The sequence below is a fragment of the Leopardus geoffroyi genome, chromosome E2 (genome assembly GCF_018350155.1).
Source record: "Leopardus geoffroyi isolate Oge1 chromosome E2, O.geoffroyi_Oge1_pat1.0, whole genome shotgun sequence".
In the NCBI taxonomy this organism is placed as follows: Eukaryota; Metazoa; Chordata; class Mammalia; order Carnivora; family Felidae; genus Leopardus; species Leopardus geoffroyi.
This window is the reverse complement of record NC_059335.1, coordinates 27,421,542-27,447,196: the sequence shown is the minus strand read 5'-3', so window position 1 is coordinate 27,447,196 and position 25,655 is coordinate 27,421,542. Positions and strand designations below refer to the sequence as shown.

General features: G+C 40.8%; 1 long non-coding RNA gene across 1 annotated transcript; it reads right to left on the bottom strand.

Annotated features, from left to right (window-relative positions):
• Nucleotides 1–322: 322 nt before the first annotated feature.
• Nucleotides 323–25,655, bottom strand: LOC123579115. The gene is made up of 3 exons (XR_006702627.1): nucleotides 25,608–25,655; nucleotides 19,863–19,947; nucleotides 323–1,779 (listed from the first exon to the last, which is right to left on the bottom strand). It is a non-coding gene; the product is annotated as an uncharacterized LOC123579115 (long non-coding RNA).

The window sequence follows — 25,655 nt, the reverse complement described above, 5'->3', positions numbered from 1 at the left end:
AAGAAATCTAGGTCAAAAGCAATGATGACAAAAAGATACCATCAACAAATTTAAATGACAGGCCAGGTCTGAAAGACTGCCATGTATCTAGCAGGTACAAGATTACACACAGTGGGTGTATGTGTATATATATATGTGTATATATATATATATATATGTATATATGTATATACGTGTATATATATATATACACATATGTATATGTACATATGTATATGTACATATACATATATATGTATATATGTATACACACACACACATATATACTGTGTATGTATATGTCCATATATACATACAATCACACAAACACACAAAACTCCTACAAATCCATAAGGCAAATAACTCAATAGAATAAGCAAATCATAGGGAGGAAATGCCAATAGCCAATAAACATATAACAAGCAGCTTAATCTCATTCGTAATAACAGAAATGTACATTAAAATAAGAAAACCCCACCATTTTGCACCCATTGAAGTGGCAGACATTTTAATGTCTGATAATTTTGGTGAGGATGCTGAGAAACTCAAACCCTCATACCTTGCTGGTCGGAATGTAAGTTGATGCCCCCAGTTTGGAGAACAATTCGGACCTATCTGTTAAACCGTAAAATATGCATGTTGTGTGGCCCAGCAATCACACTTGTAGGTATGAACATAGAGGAGCACTCTTGTGCGCAAGAAGTCACACACTAAAGAGGCATTTTTAGTAGTGGAAAATTGGAAAAACAATTAAATGCGCCTGTCTAAGATAAAAGCTAAGTGACTACACAGCACAGGCACACCACGAAATATCATGAAGCAATAAAAACAAATAAAGTAGATCTATATGGATTAACATGGAAAGATCTCCAAGAAATGCTAATTTGTAAAAAAAAAAAAAAAAAAAAAAGGCAAGTTGCAGAAAGATACACAGAATATTATACCGATGCAGGCGGGGGGAAAAATACTTTTAAAAACAATCCTGTCTAGTCGTTTAATACTATTGACTTGCAGGTACTGTGTAAGAGTATGTGAGACATTTCCAAGGAGGCAGAGGAAACTCAGCATGGTTGCTGGATGGGGGTTGGGGACACTAAGGGAGAGGATGGCAAAAAGGAGCCTGGATTGATGGTCGGGATCCAAGAGGACTTTAACTTGTCTATAATCTTATAGTTTTCCCCAGAAGTTGATATTTATGTGTTACTTGAGTAATTTAGATAACACAAAAACAAAAGTTTAAAAGAATAACAGTCATGCCCTAAGAAGCCCAACAGTACAGAGAGTGCCTTTTATCCTACTGAAATGCAGGAGAATAAGTGTCTGAAATTCATCATGTGGAACGCCTTCCCTGTGGAGTTCCCCTCCCTCTGGAAAGGAGTCCTCTCTGTGACCTTCAGGGCTCTGGGCTCCTGGGCCACATCTCCCTCACTCAATGTGACAAAGGTTGAGGCCTTACTAACAAGACTAAGAGCCAGTCTTTGAGGAAACGCAAAATAAAGACACGCATCCGGTGCAAGAGAATCTTTCTATGCTCTTTTATTAAGTTATATCCACATACAGCACTTCAGCCGCCAAAATCAAGTCCCCTAATGTGGTTTCCTTGCAATAATATTGTAAAACAATAGAAAATGGCAATAACTCCACCGTCTCCTAAGGTGGAGGTTTCCAATCTGCAGTGCTTTTCTCAGGAACTACACTTGGTCACATGCAGAGCTATTAGAAAGCAGAGCCTCTTCCTAAGTGTCTTGAAATTCATGTCCTTTTTAATTGCCCGGAATTCATGTCACTCGTGCAAAGAAGCTATAAACATACACAATCATAAAAACGCATTTAGACACCCAGAACAAAATCAATGCCATATTATTTTAGTTTATTATTCCTTGTAGAGTTCACACTGGTCTTCCTACTTTGATATTTATTTATACCAAAGAAGCGAAAGAACATAAATGCCACACTTGGGATAACGCTAATGCTAGAATTGAGTAGAATACATACAGCTTCTGCCTTAATTTAAAAAACTAAAGCAGTCTTTATGAATCAACCTCACATAATACAGGACAAAACTGAAGGTCACTGTATTATTCATTTAAAAAGGCACTGATAAAGATTAAAATGAAGGTTCATGAGATTTGAAGAAATGTTAGTTTGCATAAATGGCTTCTTCCTTCTTAACGGGGCATGAAGGGGTGGAGGGAATGATAAATAGTATAAGAAAGAATATACTTTCCCTGCCCCCCTGGGCTTTGTTATTCTTCTCTCTTCGGAACCTCTAAGTTCTTTATTTAAGAGGTCCTCTGCTATTCACAACTTTTGCTGCTCTTATGAAAAATTAATGATTGCTTTCTCTTCAACAGAAAACTGCCTTATTTTGCAGAAGATTAACAAAGAGGACTTAGTGCAGAAGTGAGTCCCTCAGCAGGAGAAGCTTCTCTCACACCAACCCATTTATGGCCCCGGGGGGGGGGGATACCCCCTGTTAGTTCAAGGATAGCGAGTAAATAGATGGTGTGCCGCCTGACACCGACTGCAGAACAATGACTACATCCTTCACAAAAAGGACGTGCCAACCAAAACAGCCTGCCCCCAACAGCAGGCTGACCCCACGCCCTGCCCACTGACTTCTTTATGCAGCACACAGAGTGCCACGCTGTGTTTGCAAAGCTATTGTGTGGCAGGCGGATTTTCTGCTAGGGGGTTAACAGGTGAGAGCAGTTATCCTATATGCAACAGCGAGAAGAAAAATAGAGAGGATGCTTTTAGTTAAGCTGCCAATGCTCAGAAAACACTTCTGAAAACATTACAGGTTTGCATCATTCTTGAATGGAGATGGTGAGCTTGTCTCAGAATGATTTACCCAGGTAAGGAGAGAGTATAGACTGCAAACATAAAGTAATTCGAGTTCATATCCTGTCCTGTGTACACATCAATCTTCATTTTAATATCCCGTGATTGTCATCAAAGGAATTTCTGGTGAAATTTCACTTTGACCATTTAAAAGTCCTACATTTTTATATCACTTTACATGTTAATTTCACTCCATCTGTAACGATAGCAATATCCTTTATAATTGAAGAAACTGAAGTATAGGGAGGTTATGTCAATTATTGGTCAGTTAGTGGGGGGCCAGACTCAAACTCAGCTCTGGTCACTCCTCACCTAGTGCTCTCTGGTAAGCTGGTGGACGAGAGTCCACATGACTAACCAGGCATCCAGCCACCCAGGGACTGGGGGCAGAACACAGGGTTCACCAAGTTGATTCTAAATACACGTCAATGAGTGGGTTCAACTGATACACAATTTGGCATCTATATTGCCTTGGCTTTCATGGAGCTTACAGACTAGTGTGGGAGGGAGAAGTGAACAAATATTTATGCCAGACAATTGTACATTTACGCTTGTGAAGGGCCACACTTTTGGGGATGTGGTTCAAGGTTATATCTTTTGTGTTTTGGTTTTTAAAGTATTGATTGTACGTGTTTGGAGTAGACAAGCACTGAGCGTGGGGGGCTGAAAGGGTGTCATAGAGAATCTACGGAAGAGTTCTGGGTTAATCAGTGCTGTCAGCATTTTTTGTATTTGTAGACTTTCTGATATCACTAATGGCACATCACATGACAATTAGAGGATTTCTCTAATTAGCTGCTCTTCAGCTTGAATACAATTTTCAGAGAGCACTAAATCTACAACGTGTTTCCTCATTTATAAGAACCTTGAAAGATCTGAGAAACAGTGACAGCAGGCATCTGTAGTGTGCCTTCCCTGTGCCACCCACTGCTCTGGGACCTTCTGATGTGTGATGACGTTTATCCTTCACACCAGTCCCATGACTGGTACTGTTATTACCCTGTTTTACAGATGAGGAAACTGAGAAACAAAGAATGAAAGTAGCTTGCCTAAGGTTACTGGGATTCAAAGCTGGTGGACTGCCTCCAATCTGCTACAATTTCTGTCTAAAAGGAGACGTTATTTAAAATAATTTTTAAATGTCTGAAACAATTTGCAGCATAATTATAGATAGCAGATCCAATAACTAGAAAAAAGGAGCTCTGAATAAACACTTTCCAAGAGTATACAATAAAAGGCAAAATCAATTCTCACCATAAAATCTATTACAAGGATTTTACCACTGTCAACATTTTATTATTAGATATCAAAAAAATCATTACCACAACAACACAACATTCACAACAACATAAAAATGAACTCTGTTTCTTAAGGAAAATGCTATAAATATGCACAGGATAACATTTTTCTCCCCAACATGGCACTCAGCTAATAAATCACCAAGTCATACACATCAGTTTTTGTCTCTTTTCGTAGAACTTTACACGTGAAGACTTGGTAAGACCTGTAATCAGTTCAAGAAGAGAAACCTGTTAGAAGCCACCAGTAGAGTCTAAGACTTAATTAAAACTTTTGGATGACAGACGAAATCACAAAAAGGATAAAAGACAGGTTATAAATGAGGAGTAAATACTTGCAACATATCTGCTAAACAAAAGATGAATCGAAGTTATAAAGAACTCCTATAAACCGATGAGATAAACAACTCAACAGAAAAAAGCATAAATGATATATTCAAGAATTTCACAGGAAAGGAAAGTGGCCAATAAACACAGAAGGATGTAGAACCTCACTAGCAATTAGGGGAACACATTTTGAAACCACAATAAGCTACCTACTTTAGACGGGCAAAATTTTTAAGTTGGCCAATATCAGAAGGCTGGTTTAAGTGTAGGAAAAGAAAGGCTGTTATACACTACTAGTGGGATTATAAATGGTACAATTTGGAGGTGTTGTAGTAGTACACAGTAAAAGGGAAAATGAGCAAATTCTGTGATCTTAGAGTTGTCTGTCCCAGAGAAACACTCACACAGGTGCACTAGAGGTATGGTCACTGCAGTATTATTTGAAATAAAGTGGACATAACTTAAACATCCATCAGCAAGGAAACGGATAACTAAACTGTGGTATGTTCGCAGGGTATCACAGTTAGGGACGCTAATGTAGATTTAAATGTAACAAAAATGCACAAAGCTCAAAAACCATAATAAGTGAAAAAAGCTGCTGGACAAGATATAGTGTGATATTGTTGATATAAATGTCAAAAACTACACACAAAAAATACGTTATTTCCAAGAATTTGCATATATATATATATACACATATATATGTATACGCATAAAGTTAGTTGATCCTTGAACAATATAGGGGTTAGGGATGCCAAACCCCAGAGTCAAAAATCCACATAGAACTTTTCACTCCCCCCAGACCTTAACTGCTAATAGCCTGCTGTTGACCAGAAGCCTTCTCAGTGACATAAATAGCCAATTAACACTTATTTTGTATGTTATGTGTATCATTATATGCATATGTCACATATACTATATTCTTACAATAAAGAAAGCTATAGAAATGTTATTAAGAAGGTCATAAGGAAAATACATTTATAGTACTGTACTGTATTTATTTTTTAAAAATTGTGTATAAGTGGATCCATGCAGTTTCCAGACTGTGTTTTTCAAGGCTCAACTGTGTACACACACACACACACACACACACACACACACACGTATGTACACACATATGTATACTATATATGTATATATATATATATATATAACCTATATAAATTACTGGAAAGATATACACCAAGTTCAGATTAGTTTCACTTTTGGGGAGTAAGGTAAGAGGACTGTGGTTGGAGGGACATGTGAAGGGAGATTTAACTCAATAAGGTGTTTTTTCTTTTTTCTAAAGGGAGAAACTCTTATTACTTATACAATTTAAAAAATACTATATACATTAAAAAAAAGACTGAATCAAATATGTCAGTAATTAACTCCAGATGGTGGATATATGTGTTCTCTCTTCTCCTTTTTTTTTTTTTTTTAAAGTTCAGGGGCACCTGGGTGGCTCAGTCAGTTAAGCGTCTGACCTCAGCTCAGGTCATGATCTTGCGGTTCGTGGGTTTGAGCCCCATGTTGGGCTCTGTGCTGACAGCTCAGAGCCTGGAGCCTGCTTCAGATTCTATGTCTCCCTCTCTCTCTGCCTCTCCCCTGCTCGTGCTCTGTCTCTCTCTTTCAAAAATAAATAACATTAAAAAATAAATTTAAAAAGTTCATTTTCTCAATTTTCCAAAATAAAAAATATATCATTTAAACTCAATAGAAATGTAACTTGTAATTTTCAGTGCAACCTGCAGTGTCACACTCTACCTCTTGCCATTAGCTTTTCTTTATTTTTATCTTACAAACTTGGGCTCTTCAATCCGGACAAATTAGGATCAGAACACTTTGATCTTCCATTTTTTTTCAACAAAAAGGAAAATAATGTGTTTGGTGTTTTTTTTGTTTGTTTTGTTTTTTTGTTTTTGTTTTTGTTTTTTTTTTTGCTTGTTTGAGAGAGTTTTAAGATCAGAGAGGCATATGTCTCACAAGTAATGGAAGACACTGTTTGGAAAACGAACTCATGGATTGCAGCATCTTTTGGAATCTCACAAAGATGTTGCACCTTTGGATTTAGATAACAATTGCAACAAGGAGTTAAATAGCTCTTTGTCATTCTGCCAGTCAAAACTAAGATGCACTATTGTATAGATATTTACAGCTGAGCTGTCCAGTATAGTAATGACATGTTATTTAAGTTTAAGTTAATTAAAAGTCAATAAAATAAAAAATTCAGTTCCTCAGTAACACTGGCCGCATTCCAAACGTTCAATAGCCACAGGTGGCTAGAGGGTACCATACTGGACCGCTCTGGGTTCCAGAGACAAACTCCTTGGATCCTGGTCCCAACTCCACTACTTAGGAACTACCCAGCCATAAGAAAATTTCTTAATCTATATGTGCCTCTGGCCTCACCTATAAAATGAGGAAAATCCTAACACTCTGTTCACTGGATTGCTGTCAGGATTAAATGACTTAATGTATGTAGAGCTTATATTAACATAATAAACATCATATAAATAAGAAGCTCTTATTACTATCTTCCAGCTGTCTGACTGATGGTATCACAATGCCACATGGGTCTCATTAGAGACCCAGAGCACCAGGACATGGTTGAGGAAGAAGCAATGTTCTAGTCAGCAGGAGAAGATCCTTGTTCACCTGTGGGCCTGATAGTCGGTATAGCTCTGAATGCTTTCCTAACATTGGGTCATAGTTTGATAAAACTTTCTGCTGAAATTCAGAAAATTTTCATTCGTTCATTCATTTGCTTAACAAACATTTATTTTTATTGAGTTCATGTTGTATGTCTGGCACTGTTTTAGGCACTGGGCTATATCAGTGAACAAAACAGATAAGGGTCCCTACCCTAGTAGAACTTATATTTCTTGTGGAGAACACAAGCAATAAGCAAGATATAAGAAATTATATAGCATGATAGAAGGTAAAAAAAAAAAAAAGTACTATGGAAGAAATAGAGGAACCACAGGAAATCTGAAGCTGGGGAGGGGTCAGGTTGCAATTTTTAAGGGGGGATGGTAGGGCTCACTGAGAAGATGCCACTTGAGCAACTGCCTGAAGGAGGTGAGAGAATGGGCACTGCAGATATTAGGAAAGAGCATGCCAGGCAGAGGTGCCAACCAGTGCAAGGGCCCTGAGGCAGGAGCACAGCAGAGGCTGGAGTGGAGTGAGAAGGAAAGGGGTAAAAGAGAGCTCAGAGAGATGGGTGATGAGGAGGGTGAGCAAGTGAGTGTGTAGAGGCCTGATTGGATTAGACCAAGATGGGATCTTCCAGATGGTTCTGAGCAGAGCAGTGACTTATGTTTTAAAGGCTCATGATGGCAACTGTATTGAGAATAGACCATAAGGGTGGAGGATGGAAGTGGGGACAAGGTGAACAGGTCACTGCAAAAATCTCTGCAGCAGGTGATGGTCTTTGGGCCATGGTTGAAGCAGTGGAGGTTGTGGGAAGAGGCCCGATTTTGGAGTTTGAAATTATATTCTGACAGATTACATGTGGCATGTGTGAGAGAGCAGTGAGAACCTGCTGCCGTCTGTATAAAACTTAAGTGCTGTCTTTATTTGATCATTTGAATCACAAGCCCAAACCCAAGATTTGTATTTGTTACCATGAGGTAACTGCCAGGGGACAATGAGTGCAAACAACGTGGGGGTAGGGTGGGGAGAAAAGTGCTTATTGTAGGCTCCTGCCTCCGAAAAAGAGGATAAACACAAATATGCAGACATTTCCTCACACTGAAAAACTGAAAGGATAAATTGTATTTTTATTTTTTATTTTTATTTATTTATTTTAATGTTTATTTATTTTTGAGAGAGAGAGACAGAGAGACAGAGCATGAGTGGGGGAGGGGCAGAGAGAGAGGGAGACACAGAATCTGAAGCAGGCTGCAGGCTCTGAGCTGTCAGCACAGAGCCCGACACGGGGCTTGATCTCCCGAACTGTGAGATCATGACCTGAGCCAAAGTCGGACACTTAACCGACTGAGCCACCCAGGTGCCCCTAAATCGTATTTTTAAATGGTTATTTATAGGGAGAGAGGGGGAAGAGAGTACAAGGAAGCCAGACTTCGTAAATTTGATTTTGCAGCCACGTAAATATTTTTATAATTATAAAATAAAATTTTAAAATGAATTATTAAAAATATACAAAACAAGTAAGCTAACTACAAATATAGCTGGTGGGTGAGCCACACAGGTAGGGACCATTCTAAGGGACTCTAAAACACAGTAATTTATGTCCCTGGTAGGATATACTCTAAAGACAGAGAGAGGAAAAAAAAAAAAAAGCTTGGCTGTTTTCATTAATCATATTGTTGATTGTAGTTTTTGTATAATTACTCTGAGGCTGATTGTGTGTAGTGTGGGATGTAGCAAATTAATAATTACTCTGGGTTATTCAGAACTAGGGATTTTTGGCAGGAGAGAAGGGAGTCACTTCATGGATATAAGATCCACAAAGTAAAAACCATTGCCCTGAATTTGAATTGGATATGTCAGAATGGAGTAATCATTTTATTTTAAAATTTTTTTAATGTTTATTTATTTTTGAGACAGGGAGAGACAGAGCATGAATGGGGAGAGGGTCGAGAGAGGGAGACACAGAATCTGAAGCAGGCTCCAGGCTCCGAGCTGTCAGCACAGAGCCCAACGCGGGGCTCAAACTCACGGACTGTGAGATCATGACCTGAGCCAAAGTCGGACACTTAACTGACTGAGCTGCCCAGGTGCCCCATTATTTTTACAAACCCCACACATTTTCTGCCTTTGTCCATGCTAAACAGGAACCAGCCCAGAAGCAACAAGCTTCTATCCAGAAGCTTCTATCCACTTACTATCCAGATTTTGTGATATCCAAACAACATTCCCCTCTGAAAGGAACCCAAGAGAAATGGCTGCTTCCAGATCTGGGGCAGGATATGTACAAGATAAGCCTGGAACATACTGGAAAGCAAAGAAGCTATCAAAGAGAATTAGGGCCATGTCAAGAGAACTCCAGAGCCAACTTGATTAGGTTTCCATTGGACAAAGACAGAACAGTTTAAATATCAATAAATACAATAACTTTGACACACGAAACATATTTAACATATAAGCTCTTACTAATATTAACAATAAAACAATAGTAACCAACACACACGTTCATTGGTTACCTTTGGAAGATGCAAGAGAAATAACTCATGATTTTGACAACCAGTATGTAAAGGGAAGAAGAAACACACTTATCCTACCTCTCCTGTATGAACTATGCCCCAAGGCAGCCAAATGTGTGAAGAGAGGGATTTTCTCTTTAGAGAACATTTCAGTTAATAAATAAGGCAATAATAGAACTATAATGTTGCCATTTTTGTAGTTCTAATGAATGAATGGACATAAGCAATAACTGTCGATGGCTGTTAACATTGCAAAAACAGAGATTATAAGACATTTCGAACTTCCTGATGCAGATATAAAACAACACCTAGGAAATGGTCTTGCTGCCCAACCCCTCCCAAAGGCAACAGCAACATCACTCCTGTATCTGATAAAGTCAATTCACAAAAATAGAGGCGACAGACAATATGGACAACGTCATCGGGATGCAATCAGGGGAATCCTAACACTATTGAACAAACATCCAGGTTTCCTCAGCAACAATGCAAAAGCCACCAAACTGAAACATAACAAAAGGGATGATGGGGATTAAAAAGACATAGCAAATGCATTCAGTGCCTGGGTCAACTTAGATTCCGATTCAAATAAACCAATGGTAGTAAGAAATAAAACAGCGGGGGCTGCGTGGCTCAATAGGTTAAGCATCTGACTGTTGATTTTGGCTCAGGTCATGATCTCAAAGTTCATGAGTTTGAGCTCTCCAACAGCCTGACAGTATGGACCCTGCTTGGGAGTCTTTCCTTCTTTCTCTGCCATTCCCCCATTCTCTCTCTCCCTCTCTCTCAAAATAAATAAATTTAAAGAAAGAAAGAATGAAAGAAAGAAAGAGAGAGAGAGAGAAAGAAAGAAAAGGAAAGAAAAGAAAAGAAAAGAAAAGAAAGAAAAGAAAAGAAAAGGAAAGAAAGAAAAACCACCTACTTAAAAAAAGACAATCAGGAAAATGTAAACACTAAATGTATATCTGAGGATATACTGACATTAATTTTTTTGTTGTATTCTTTTCCTCTTAACTTTTTTAGGAGTGATAATGTTTCAGAGACCCAGGCTAGAATAATTTCCAGAGGAAATTATAAAATGTCTGGGTTTACTTCAAACTAATCGATGTGTGTAGGGGTGGGAAGTGGGGAGGATGTAGGGGATGGAGATAGAAGGGAGTAAAAATGAGACTGAGGTAAGAGTTAAAATGTATTCAACTTGGGTGATCAGCATGTGAGTATTTTTCCTTGTAATTTTCTTTCTGCTGTTGTAGCTGCTTCCTCTGATTAGAGGCTACAGCCTCCTGGAATCCTCCCACCTTCTCTTCCCCACATCCAATCTGTCAGCAGGTCCCGAAAACCCTACACTGGGAATATATCCGAGACCTTCTTCATTCCATTCCCCAGCTACTGCCTTACTTTCCACCACCACCACCTCTCGGCTAGTCCATCTCAGCTGTCTCTAAGCCAACTTCATGGTCCGTTCTACAAAGCAAGTGTAGAGAGACTGACTGTTTCCATGTTTGGCTGGGGCTTCACCGCAGGGTTGACAAATGTGGAATTTAATGGTGAGGAGAAGTTTGCCAGACAAGATGGGGGAGGACATTCCAGGCCACTGGAACAGCAGGTGCAAAAGGGCAAGGGTGTCCGTCAGCCCCATCCGTGACTGCAGACAAGAAGCAAGGAGGCATAAACCTGGGGATGAGGGATGACAAGCGCTGAGTGACAAAAGGCCTTGAATGCCAGGTTACGTTTTCCTGTTAACCCAAGGGTGACAGCCAGTCACAGAGACATTCTCTACAGGAAGTGACATGATAAGATTTGCACGTTCAAGAGAGAACTCTGGGAGCAATGCAGAGGAAGATGGGCCGGAGGGCCCGAATTTTGCAACTGAGAGGCCAGGGAAGAGGCTACTGTAACCTTCCAGGCTGAGAGAAAATAGGACTAGAGAGTGGAGTGGGAAGGTGTGCGAGGCATGTGCCAGACAAATCAGGAGATTTAGTGGTGAGCAAGGAGCCTAGGTCACACACTCAGAAAGAGGACTGGGGCTTTCTGGGGACAGGGGTGGAGGTACCATGAGTTAAACCCTGCATACCTCAGTTCTGAATTGCACATGCAATTAGTGCACATCTTGGCTGGTGGGAAACCAGGCTGACGTATCCAGCAGCCAGTTGGATATTTGAGGCAGGCTGAGTAAGAGGATCTGCATGACAAAAGTTCACTATTATACACAACATGGAGCCCGAAAGAAAAGAATGAAAAGAAGATGATTTTTATCAAACTCCACAGTAACATAGTAACAGCAAAAAAGTCATTATAGGTAGTAAATGTGGAAGTCTCCGAATAATTTTGCCAGTAAGCAGCCCAGACTGGCTTTCAACAATCTTTCACCTTCCTTCCTTCTTTTCTTACTGTTTCTTCTTTCTGTTTCCTCCTTTCTTTTTTTTAATATATTTTTTTAATTTTTTTTTCAACGTTTATTTATTTTTGGGACAGAGAGAGACAAAGCATGAACGGGGGAGGGGCAGAGAGAGAGGGAGACACAGAATCAGAAACAGGCTCCAGGCTCTGAGCCATCAGCCCAGAGCCCGACGCGGGGCTCGAACTCACGGGCCGCGAGATAATGACCTGGCTGAAGTCGGACGCTCAACCGACTGCGCCACCCAGGCGCCCCTGTTTCCTCCTTTCTTTATTTCCTTCCTTTTTTCTTTTTTAAATAAATATTTATGATGAGTTTATAATATGCTAGATGTAGTGCTGGGTTGCAATGATGAATACACACGGACAGGGTAGCTGGCCACACGGACTTTATGGTCTAGTGGAGAAGACAGACATTAAGCAAAGACTCACACAAAAAACTGTTTAATTAACAACTGTGGTAACTCCTAAGGAGAGGCACATGGCAAAGCGATCCACATCCAAGGGGCCACAGTGAAGTCTTCACTCAGGATGTGTCAATTTCACTGAGATCTGAATGACGAGGAGATTTTACTGGGTGAAGGGGACTGGAGCAGCCTTCCAAGCAGAGGCTCAGCATGTGCAAAAGGCTCACGGGCAGGGGAGAGCATGGAGGGATGGAAACGCCAGTTGGGACTGGAGGTCAGAGATAAGGGAGAGCGTGAGTGAGGTGAGGCTGGAGAGGCAGGTGGGGGCAGACTGTGGTGAAGAGTGTGGTTCCTTTTGAGTGGCAAATAGGAAGCTATTGAAGAATTTTAAGTAGGGAGGGGTATGAGCATTTTTAAAATACGACTCTTTCTGCCCCGTGGAGAACTGATGAAAGGGCTTCAGAACAGATGAGTGGGAGCCAGCTGAAGACGACTGTAATGATCTAGGAGCACAATAACGGTGGCTGGATAGAGATGTGGTCATGAAGATATAAAGAAATGGATGGATTTCAGAGATGCTTTTAGGATGTAAAATCTACAGGTTTTATAGGTGGTGAATAGGCTATGGGTGATGAAGGAGACAGCCACCCATGTGGGCATTCAGATTCACCCTGCATGGGTATTTTAACATGGTTGTAAATAAATGAGAGGTTAAGGATCTTGTAAGAGGGCTATGGAAGGGAAGGGTCAAGGAAGTCATTGTGTCAGTTCCTCTAGGAACTTAGAATCTGCTAAGATGAGCCCAGCACCTAAGCACCAGCCCATTTATAGTGCTTGGGATCAGATCAGTAGGTAGGAGAAGCAATAAAAGATACTGACTCCACATGACCTAGAAGTCCAAAGAAGAGAAGGGCCTCCTGTAGAATGAGGCTCATGAACAGCTCTCAAAATCCTTTAACACTTCCCTACAATTCACGTGTGAACTCTGTGTTCAGTGTAATACTGAAAACATGTAATTCTTGCAGTTGTAGCACATATAAACCATATGCATTGCAAATCTCTTTTTTTTTTTTTTTAATTTTTTTTTTCAACGTTTATTTATTTTTGGGACAGAGAGAGACAGAGCATGAACGGGGGAGGGGCAGAGAGAGAGGGAGACACAGAATCGGAAACAGGCTCCAGGCTCTGAGCCATCAGCCCAGAGCCCGACGCGGGGCTCAAACTCACGGACCGCGAGATCGTGACCTGGCTGAAGTCGGACGCTTAACCGACTACGCCACCCAGGCGCCCCGCAAATCTCTTTTTAACAAAAGCATACAGATCCAGCTGTTGGCAAGCAAATGCTCTTGGCATTTGATTCCTACAAATGCCAAAAATCATACCTAGAAATGTAAAATATTCATTATTGGTAGAGTCCTTCACCCAAACTTCTTTTGAAAATATTGAAGCAAATCCCTATTTTGGTAGGAACGTGGCAAATCAGAAATGTACAATTATCACTTAAAATAAGTAAATGGTTGGAAGGAGCTCAGGAACCCCACACAAGTGGCTGCCATGGACACAACTCAGGTTTGGAGCTTTGCAAGTGGGTTTTGTTCTCATAAAGTATGATGCAGCGTGATGTGCGCCCAGGAAACACTGTTTCAAGATCCCATCCTCAACAACCCATGGAGACATAGCTTGTAATATTGTGGTTATGAAATAGTCTTCCTTTTTCTGCCATATTGTCAATGTTGGTAGGGGGCGGGAGGGGACAAGGGATGGGGAAGGAAGTGAACACAGACAGAGGGTGACTTCTGCTCTTTGCTCTGTGTATTTCTCTATCATCTGCATTTTAAAAATAAGAATTTAGGGCGTCCCTGGCTGGCTCAGTTGGTTAAGCATCTGACTTTGATTTTGGCTCAGGTCATGATCTCAAGGTTCGTGGGATTGAGCCTGGAGTCAGTGCAGAGTCCATTTGGGATTCGCACTTTCTGCCCCTCCCCCCACTCATGCGCGCGTGTGCGCGCTCTCTCTCTCTCAAATAAAAAAGCTTTAAAAATAGAATTCACTTAATGTAGTTTTTTAAAAGTAAAAAATGAATATTCTTCTGTTACCTATATATCTCATGATGTACCTCAATTCCCCTTGCTGAGGTTTCCAAGAGTATGAAAAACCATTGATTTCCATATTCTGCAAAGGAACCTATAATATACTTGAAAACAATGATGACAGTTTCCCCACCGTGTTCTTTTCCAGAGTAAATAGCCAACAATTGGTTGTTTTTTGCACAAGTTACCATATGCTTTGAAAGGACTGGGGGTTATGTTGCATGAATTCTTGCAGGGGCTTACTACTGCTGGTAATGCCAGGGGCTCATTTTACTGACAATTCTTTAGAGGACTAGCTATTAATGAGACAGGAGCAGAGATGAACAGCAGGGAATCTCATGTGCTGGGAAAATATATACATAGTATATCTGTATGAAAATCTGGAAAGGGAGAATCTTGATCTGTGTGTGTGGGTCACATGTCCCACTCTTTTTCCCCAAGTCTGTGAAGGAAAAAAAAAACACACAACAAAACAGACTGGTTGGCATATCTGCTAACCTTTAATAGTACAGATTGTTGAACCATACAATAGAGCATCCTAAACAACAAGGGGAAAACAGAATCTTGCTAAGCTCAATATGAGAAGGACACTTTAAGATCATCTATCTTGTAGACTGGGGTACTAAAAATGCAAAGTGACATCCCCAAAGGAGATATTGAATAAAACGAAAAGAAAAATGTTGGTGACATATTGATTAAACCTCGTGTGCCGCATATCTCCTATTTGTTCCTCCAAATCCGCTTCCGTTCTTCTCCAACATGCACTGTATTCCACCAGACTGACAAGTGTGAACAGCCCAAATGGGCTCTCCATGCGCTGGCATCCAACTGGGGCCAATGGGAGCCTCAGCAGGTGTTCATAGGAAAGGAAGGGGAAGAGTCAGGACCATTTGTTCTCTCCCTGAGGGGTTGCCCAGGGCTGGCTGTGTCTCTTTTGGATGGTGTAGGCTCCCATCAGGTGACGCTATCTCTCACTCTCTCAGTGTCTCTCTCCATCCTTCTCTCTCATCTAGTCACTACTCCTTCCCCTTGCCTCTTTAGGCCTAGGGTGGTAACGGCTCTTGTTATTAGTTCTAGAATACTGCACTGCCCCTTGTGGCTTCCCTATACCTTGCCCATCCTTTGTAAATACCCCCTTTACTCAATTTTCCTCTAATCACCCATCTTGAGCATGCTGGTTTTGTTTTTGTTTTTGTTTTTTTTCCTGCTAAGACTCAGACTATGCTGTCAAAGGAAGCTCTTAACCAGGTCCTTGGTGTCCTAAAAGAAAGTTCTAGTAGACACTTGTCATTCTTTTTCTACTTTCCTTCAGCCCACCCCCCTTCCTGGCATCTGAGCTGTCTGGGGATTTCTCTACGTCATGGCTCTTGATGGGTGACGGAAACCAACAACCCCATGGAAGCCACAGGCTTATTCTTCCAGCCTCCCTTGCCGCTAGGCTCAGATATGTGATCCAGGCTCAAGCAGATGGATGGAGTTTGACTCCTGACATGACATGGGACAAACAGGGGCTGCAGAGAATCCATTTTTTGCTGGAGCAACAGCAGAACTGGGAGCTGCATTAATCTCCAGATGGAGCAGCTGAGTCTAGTGTCAGACTTCGGGTGCGGGTGGCGTGTCCGGTGGAACCTGCACCCAGCAGCAGCGGCCACATGGTTCCCTGCAGAGATTTTATGTACTGCTCTACTACCGGGGTCCCAAGTATCTGTCTCTATGGACCTTCCAGAAAGCCTGTGAGTAACCCAACAGCCTTCAATTCATTCCTTTCTTGCCTGAATGAGTCAGAGTTGTTTATATTGCTTGAAACTAAGAACTCTGATATAAAAAGCTGAATCTTTTGGACCTAACGTTAAAAATAAATCCATGTTTGAACATTTACTCTGTTTCAATTTCTATGCTAGGTGTTGCCCAGCTAATTAAGATTGTCAATCAACACGATAAACACTCTAATGAAAGCGTAACTTTTGGGGTACAGAGGCAGAAGTGATTAATGCTGCCTGGGAAGGTTTTGGAAATTTTCAGAAAAGTAGTGAACTGGGTAGGTAAGGAATGGTGATGTGAAATTGTTTGGTGTGTCCAAAGAATGAAGGTGAGGTCAGAGTAACTGGTGTGAAGCAGAGAAAAGGGTCACTGGAGACGATGCTGGAACATGAACTAAGGACCAGCTGCAAACTGTCTGAACTTTACTCTCGAGGTAAGTAGGAGAAGCCATGCCAGGGACTCTGGAAGATGGGTTGAAGAGGGGAAAGAATAAAAGCAGGAAGCCCACTTGGTCTCACAAAGGGCTATGACCACAGTAGAGGGATTGGGATTGAGAAAGAAGGCAGAGGCTTGAGAAACATTTAAAGAGATGCAAGTAGGGGCTGCTTTCCTGCTGGGTGTGGAGAGGCAAGGAGGATCCCAAGCTGGTCTCAAAGTAGTAGTGTGAAGGAGTAGGTGGGGAGCAAAGTTTCCTACTAAAACAGGAAACTCATCATGTAGTACACGTTTGGCGTGGAGGGAGGAGAAAGTGGCATGCCCAGATCTTATGTTAAGGATGTACTAATACATGCATTTTTATATGCTGGGATCCTGCGTCTAATCACTGCTCCAGACAAAGAAAGGATGGAGTTGCTTCCAAATTGGTTGCTATCATTTGATTTCCCTGTTATTCCTGGGGCTGTTCTATTTGCTACAGGTATACCATAGCCTTAAATTGCATGATCTTCTGGGATGTTCTAGGTTGGTAGTTAGGAAAATATAATTCTTTAAAAATTTTTTTAAGCTTTATTTATTTTTGAGAGAGAGAGAGAGAGAGAGAGAGAGAGGGAGAGATAGAGGAGCAGAGAAAGGGAGACACAGAGTGAGTGGGAGAGGAGCAGAGAGAGGGAGACACAGAATCTGAAGCAGACTCCAGGCTCTGAGCCGTCAGCACAGAGCCTGACGCAGGGCTCGAACTCACAAACCGCAAGATCATGACTTGAGCCAAAGTCAGACGCCCAACCGACTGAGCCACCCAGATGCCCCAGGAATATATAATTCTTTAGAAGGACTATACGTGCTGTTTAAATTCCATCCGCACTAGCCTCTTTCTCACTTTAGGGTACAAGCATGACCTAGATCCACTATCTAGTCCACTGCCAGACCCACACTAGAACCCTTAGGAGGTCACTGGACCACAGGATCAACAAACACTAGCCCTCCCCCTGGCCCATCTGCTGTTGACCTTCTCTGTTCCATTTCTAACCCTGATTTCTCCTGCCAACTGCAATTCTGAGAGCTGACAATGGCAAGCTTGGCTTCCTGATACATCCTTTTTAGGTAAACTTATCAACTTCAAGAACATATTTGACTCTTTCCCTGTGATACTAAGCCTCATTCCTGATAGTATTTTACCTTTGTTGTGAATAGTAAAGTTCTTCTAGTTGGTTTATTGTTAAGAAGTACATAGACATGGGGTCTGATGGATGACATCTTTAGCCTTGGATTATAAAAAGGGGCTACCACTGTGCACTTGGCTAAAGTAAACACATTTTACCAGTGAATGGCTTTCATTTATCAAATTCTCAGCCAGCACAAAAAGCTAAGCTATGTAATAAGTACTATCCTACAACACTACTCATTTCTGAAGGCACAAAATGATGACTAGAAGCTTTAGAGATGTTTTCTAGAAACCAAATATAAGAACAGCTTTGTTACCGTGTACCTACAGAAACAGAAAATGCATAGCCCTTTATTCATTTTTGCTCCCTTCCTGAACAGTCATCTCTAAGTTGGTATTATTCTCTACTAGACCATGACCTCTTTGAGGACAGAATCAGGTTCTAATCCATATATAAATCCACACCATCGGGCATAATGAATGTTACATGATTGGGGCCAGATAACTGTTGGCTGAATTAATCAACAATATGTGATGAGAGAACTCACATTAGGAGGGGAGATCCTCTCAGCCATAATAATGGGGCAAGTGAGATTTCTTTGCCACTGGCAGCACTAAAGGCAGAGTCAGTGACTATTATCATGTATACGGAAATTCCAAAAGAATGGATAAACTAGACTCATGGATAAGAAAGTAGTCATCACACCCACAGTGTCTTGGAGATTTTTTTAAAGTCATAACCATGCTACATAAGCAATATATTATGAAGGCTGAGCATGTGAATAAAACTTAGTATTGTCATAAATTTTACGACAAAGTTAATCAGACACATATTTAATGCCATGCATAATTAATATGCAGCACTGTAATCAGACATTAATAATAAGCAGTCCACACCAATGATTCTAAGAGTCTTTACTTGTGTTCAACCAAACCAACTGCTTGGCATTCCCCCTCCCCACCCCCCACCCCCGCTTCTTAGGTGTTAATCCTCTGTACCTACTATAACTATCAGTGGTGAAGGGCTTCTGAGATATGAATAATTTAATTCTAAGTGCAGAGACACTGAAACCCTTACTAAAGACTGTCACAAGCAGGTAAGGCTCTCTGCACTCCTTCTACCACCTAAAACGCCTGAAGGAGAAGCATATGGATGCTCTGCCCACAGCTACACTTCAGTGCATTCCCACTCTAATGGCTGGATCTCTGCCCTTATGAAACAAAGAAACTAAAGAAAGCCTCTATGACCCAAAGTGGTACACTGGAATTTGGGAAATAACAACCCCCACCCATAGGCTGTCACCAGTAACTAAAGGGAATTTGTGATAAGATCCTTACCCCTTAGCCCTCAGGGCAAGGGGTAGTAATGCTGACGTGCTCCCACAGTTACCCAATGGGCTGCCCACAGCGCCAGGTGACTTATGAATGCCCCCTTTGATGGTATTCCTTTCCTTGATTCACACTTTTCTATTCTCTCACCAATGCTTCATGGAATCACCATGCATACATACCAGTTGCACCTGAATCCTTGTCTCCAGATCTGCTTCTGGGGGACCACAAAGTAAGATAGCACTCCAGTGATGGGGTTGCAAGTCAGATGTATTCCCTTCCTCTAAGGGCTTTCCTACTCCACACAAACACACACACACACACACACACACACACACACACACGCACACACACACACGCACACACACAGATGCAACCAATCACTTCCAGGCTTCCTGGATACCAGCCATCTGCAGGTAGCAGAAGAGCTGTGCTATAAGCCTGTGCTTTTCCTGAGGGCAGCTCTCACCATGACATGGGCCCCAGGAAGATAAAAGAATGTATGATCATTTCAAGGATGGAGGATGTTCCCTGGATTCCTGAAAGCGGGAAGCCGGTGGAAGGCAAGAGTCCATCTAGCTCAAGCAGAGAGGGGAAAAGAGAGAGAGCATGAGCTGGCAGTCTCATGGCTTAGAAAAAGCTGCCTCGGGTGCTGATCTGCAACAATTATGCAGTCCACGTACCTCTCGGTAATAGTTCTATGGTGGTCCTGATGACTAGACTGACTCCCAGCTCATTCTTCTCAGAGACAGTCCAGAGTCTTTCATTCTGCAGTTAAAGAGTTAGGCACAAATAGTCTTGATGAAGTCATGAAAGTACATTTATGCTAAAGTGTAAACGACTCATAGCTTCTTTTCTATTATATGGTGGGGAGCTGCTATGAACATAAGGACACTAATGAACTAAAAGGGGAAGGGATGTCCCTGCCAAATAAACACCAGAGAAAGGGCAAGGTGGTGGTGACCAAGGCAGCACCACTATGCACAGAATTTAGCATGGGACTTGGTACTTACACTGGCCACTAATGTACAGTATGATATGGATGTTTAAGGCATTGAAAATAAACCACTTGCTGCAATGTCCTGAGTCGAGAGGGCTAAAATCAGAACATTAAAGGGCTTACCCCCTTTTTTTTTATTAAAAGTTGTTTAGTTGTTAAGCTGGCTGCCATGAGGCCTAACATTTAGTTCCAATTATTAGATAAGTATCTGTTTTGAATGGTATTTGAATTACCAGGTTCTACATTGTTCTGGTTGGTAAAGTCTCCTTTGTATTTTGTAAAGAGGCGAAAATTGGTATACTGATTTATAGAACAGATATGCCATTTTTCAAAGTATATTAAGACCATGGTTCACTATAACATGGTGCTTGTTGGAATAAACCTACCAAGAATAAACTGGTCTCTATTTGGGGAGGAAACACTGAGTGGAAGAGATAGGACTTTGTTTTAGGTATTTTCCATTATCAGGTCATTCTGGTTTAAATGTCCTAGTTTAAACTGATGCCATTTTCTTTCCCTCTACTTTGCTGAATAAATGGCTGAGGACATTTCTAATTTACAGAGTTGGTTAACAAAATAAAATCTAATTTGGCAGCCAAAATCATATTAAGATTTATATGCTAAGATTTTGTAAAATGTATACACTAAATACATGTATGTGACTACATTAACTTTTCTTCAAGTATGCTCACCTATGGTCTTCTCTGAGGCACAGTCTATCATGCTGAGGTCCTAACATAATATGAAAATAAGATGCATTTGGGAAAGCAAAACAAGAGTAAAACAAAAACATACCTTAAGCAAAATCTTACACATCTCCAACTCATTATTAACCAGGTTTTAAGTTTTAATAAGTTCATTACGTTAAATGTTTAGATGTCTGGGTGGTTCTACCCCAAAACATGATCTCTGAGGGATTTCCATGTCTGTGTAATAGAGTGATCATGTGACACTTTCCCAACTCACTAATCTGAACATACAACATGGAGAAAGGTCATATTCTATCTTGTTTGAAACATCTGGGAAAATGAGCCTGGTATTTACAAGATGAGGTTCTCTGGTTGGGGTCGTTGACATGTCAAGCCAATCAGCTTGCAAATGTAAAAAGAACACTGGAGGTGCAAAGGTGGAAAGGGAAAGGGGGGCAACAGAATAAAGGATTTCTTGTTAACTGATGAGAAAGGAACATACATATCTCAATGAAATGCGATTTTTTATTTTTTCTGGATTTTCCAAAGATTAAAAAAATTTATTTTATTTTTTCAATGATATTTTTTCACTTATTTTAAAATATAATTTATTGTCAAATTGGTTTCCATACAACAGCCAGTGCTCATCCCAACAAGTGCCCTCCTCCCTGCCCATCACCCATTTTCCCCTTTCCCCCATCCCCCATCTACCCTTAGTTTGTTCTCAGTCCTTAAAAGTCTCTTATGGTTTGCCTCCCTCCCTCTCTGTAACTCCCCCCCCTTCCCCTCCCCCATGGTCTTCTGTTAAGTTTTTCAAGATCCACACTGAATGTAAATGGACTAAATGCTCCAATCAAAAGACATAGGGTATCAGAACGGATAAAAAAACAAGACCCATCTATTTGCTGTCTACAAGAGACTCATTTCAGATCTGAGGACACTTTCAGATCTTTTAAATTGGAAACTTACGGGCGCCTGGGTGGCGCAGTCGGTTAAGCGTCCGACTTCAGCCAGGTCACGATCTCGCAGTCCGTGAGTTCGAGCCCCGCGTCAGGCTCTGGGCTGATGGCTCAGAGCCTGGAGCCTGTTTCCGATTCTGTGTCTCCCTCTCTCTCTGCCCCTCCCCCGTTCATGCTCTGTCTCTCTCTGTCCCAAAAATAAATAAACGTTGAAAAAAATTTTTTTTAAATTGGAAACTTAAATCCTTGAAATGACAAGGAAACATAAATAATTTACAAATAAACTCACTAGGTCATCAAATGCTGTTCAGTCCCCAATTGGTAAGAGCAGTGAGTACAATCTACATATTTAAGCCCACTGGCTCACTTTGCACAGTGTCAATTTACTTTCAGTAAAGGTGTCAATATCAGTTTTTTAAAAGGACATGTTGGTAAACTGTACATATCTATTTGTAGGTGCCATGATGTAACCTGGTGCACAGTAAACATTCTTCCTGTGGTTAAAAAACTTGGATGGTAGAAAAATTAGAAAAATACATGACCTACTGTTAGGTGGTGACCAAGTTTAAGGCATGTCCACTGAAAGGTTAAAACCTGGATAATAAAAAGTAGTTGCAGTACCAGTAACATTTCCCAAAATGTCAGATTGCAGAAGTATCACTTACATAATTGCTTGTAGTTTATTCCTTTGCTTTTCTCTTTTCTCTCTGCATCTTTGTAACAATTTTTTAAAATTGGAAATATAATTGTTGTCATGTGAACAGCTGTAGAAATGATTAAAAGGTATGGAAAAACATAACATGAATGCTAATGATCTGTTTCTAGCAGTAATCTATGTGGAACACTGTTTAGGAACAAAAGAGGAGAAAGAAGCACAAAGGGAGAAAGGTTTATCATCTTCGAAAAGGTAAAAACTAAACTTCATCGCTTAATAGGAAAAAAAAGGTTTCATATTTAAAGTCAAGGAGAGCTAACTCCTGGCTGGCAACACTACCCTGCATCACTGGGGTCAGCAGCAGTGACTTGCTGTGGGGCAATGTTGCAGGACAAAGTGGACAGGACTTTGGAGCTAGGGGACAGAAAATAATCCACCTCTGCCAGATGAATGATGTTGGGCAAATCAGTTAGTCTCTGCCACACTACATTTTGTCATCCAAAAATTTGATATAACTACCCAAGAGCCTCATGTGGAGGTGAACACGTATTTCTCTGTGAAATGTTTGTTGCTGTTTAAATAGACAGCACTGTGCAAATGTAGGCTACTGTTTCGTATTGCCAATTGTCAAATATGCTACTTAATTCTATCCAGCTATACAAACTAGCATAGCCTCCCAATGGTCTTTTCAATAGTTAAAGATTTATGAATAAAATGATTTTCCTAATAGGATTAACCTGAAGCTTTTCTTAAACATGTAACCTTGAGCCCACCCTACAAAATAATGCTTTGACTATAGCAATGTACATAAAGACTATCCTAGTTTCTAAGATGTCAAACATTGTTCACAAAAGAGAACTACTCTTGAAAGAGATATATTTGTTTTAGCAAGAAAAGATTTCTAGTTCTAATTATGAGCGATTTATTGATGAATGCAAACCATAGCGTAAGAGGCATTCCTACGAGTGTCCTCATGTGTGGTTTGCAAGGTTAAGGAAGAGGAGAAATGACTTGATGGTACCAATGGACCTTATATCTATTTAAATATTGTTAAAGGAAAATTATCTTTTAGGCATTTAAGAAAACTACATTGGGGTGCCTGGGTGGCTCAGTCGGTTGAGCATCCCACTCTGGCTCAGGTCATGATCTCACAGTCCGTGAATTCGAGCCCCGCGTTGGGCTCTGAGCTGTCTGTGCTGACAGCTCAGAGCCTGGAGCCTGCTTGGGATTCTGTGTCTCTCTCTCTCTCTTTGCCCCTTCCCCACTTGCACTCTGTCTCTCTCTCTCTCTCAAAAGTAAACAAACATTAAAAAAATTTTTTTAAAGAGAAAAAAAAAACTGATTAAAATAAGTCTGAGAATGGGAAAACACCAAAACTGTAAAGAAGGTAAAAATAACCATAATCTTAACCAAAGATAATAATAAACCAACATGTTGACATACCAGTCACCCTCTATAAACACATCTTCTAAAAATGCACCCTATAAATATACTTTTGCACCTGCTTTCTTCCCATTGAGTATCAAATATACTTTTTTTTTTTTTTTTGAGAGAGAGAGAGAGTGAGTGCACAAACAGGGGAGGGACAGAGAGAGAGAGAGAGACACAGAATCTGAAGCAGGCTCCAGGCTCTGAGCTGTCAGTACAGAGCCCAAGGCAGGGCTTGAACCCATGAGCCACAAGATCATGGCCTGAGCCACACTTGGATGCTGAACCAACTGAGCCACCCAGGTGGCCCTCAAATAGACTTTTTAAGAGCAATTGTTTGGAAATTGTCAAGTACCTGAAGAAATATGTTGCAATTGACATAATTCAGTGGCCAATGGAAATATCATGGCAAGTTCCCAACTGGTCTCATCTCACTGAATAGAAACAAATGTCCTCCTTTCAAACAAGTGGGAATAACCGAACTGATTTAGGACTCTACTTCCCTCCTAGTTAAAAAATGTAGTTCCATGCAGCAACAATATTATGGGGAACAAAAGAAAAAAAATAACTGTCTAAATTTGCACTAGGGTCATTTCTTCAGACGACCAAAGACCATCTTTTTCCCAGCTTTGTGCTTCAGGCTTAAACTGGATCTCTCAGAAGCAACAACAGAATTTTTGCCAAGTGACTAGGATATAAACACCCTTTTGGTTGCACAGTGAGACATATGCTCTAAAGAAATGTGGTTCAAAATAGGCAAGTGGGTTTCTCTAGAATGAACGAGAGCCCTTGTAAGCAGCTTTGTCTTCAGAGCCTCATGTCTGCACTCGCTTGGTAACTGTTGTCTCCACAGGTAACGGCGGCACACTGTTTTCATGATTCCTTACACTAATGAACTGCTATAAATTTGTTTCCGATATTCCAGAGAGCCCTAACTTCAGCCTTTAGGCAATGCTGAGGATGCACCCTATACTCTAGTCTCACCTTTTGCAAGGTGTACTCTCAGCACTGTGGGCGATTTCCATAGGAGGATATTCTATTTAAAGAACTACTGTCCCAGCATAATGCACAAAATCATTTATGAAGGTGCAAGAGACATGGAAATCTCTCAATTATGTTTACACAAGCACAATGTCAGGGCCTCCCTTCCCTGTTCCCTAAGGGGCTGGGGAGAAGACTACTCAGTTGTGAGCAGAGAAGGACATGCAGAAGTGTTCACGTGGTCACGGAGTGGGAAGATAGAAACTTCTCCAAAAAGCTGCACACATACACTTCCTGAGCCCAAGAGTGTGCTGGAAGGTCAGACAGGCATTTTCAGAAAGGAGGGAGGCAGGCCAAAGCAGAGAATGGTCTTAGGCTCCCTATTTTTGACCTCAAACACAGACATCAAATTCTTCTCTTGGCATGTTTTAAAATGGAGTACCTTTAAAACAAGGAATATTTAAAGGGTGCATTAAATTTTATTTTTAAAACCTTCCATAGGCTAAAAATAAGCAAACCACTCTCAACTGACAAAAATGTGCTAATGCAACATAAGTACCTTCACCTTACAATTACAATCAGATTCATAGCCTTTGATGTCCCTTGAATTTAAAAATGGAAATGACAACATAAATTTATAATGTTAATGATTTTCCAATTTAAATTCCAAGATAGAAATGAAAAAAAATTTTAATGTCATTCAAAAAATTACCCACCGGTCAGAGTGGCTAAAATGAACAAATCAGGAAACAACAGATGCTGGT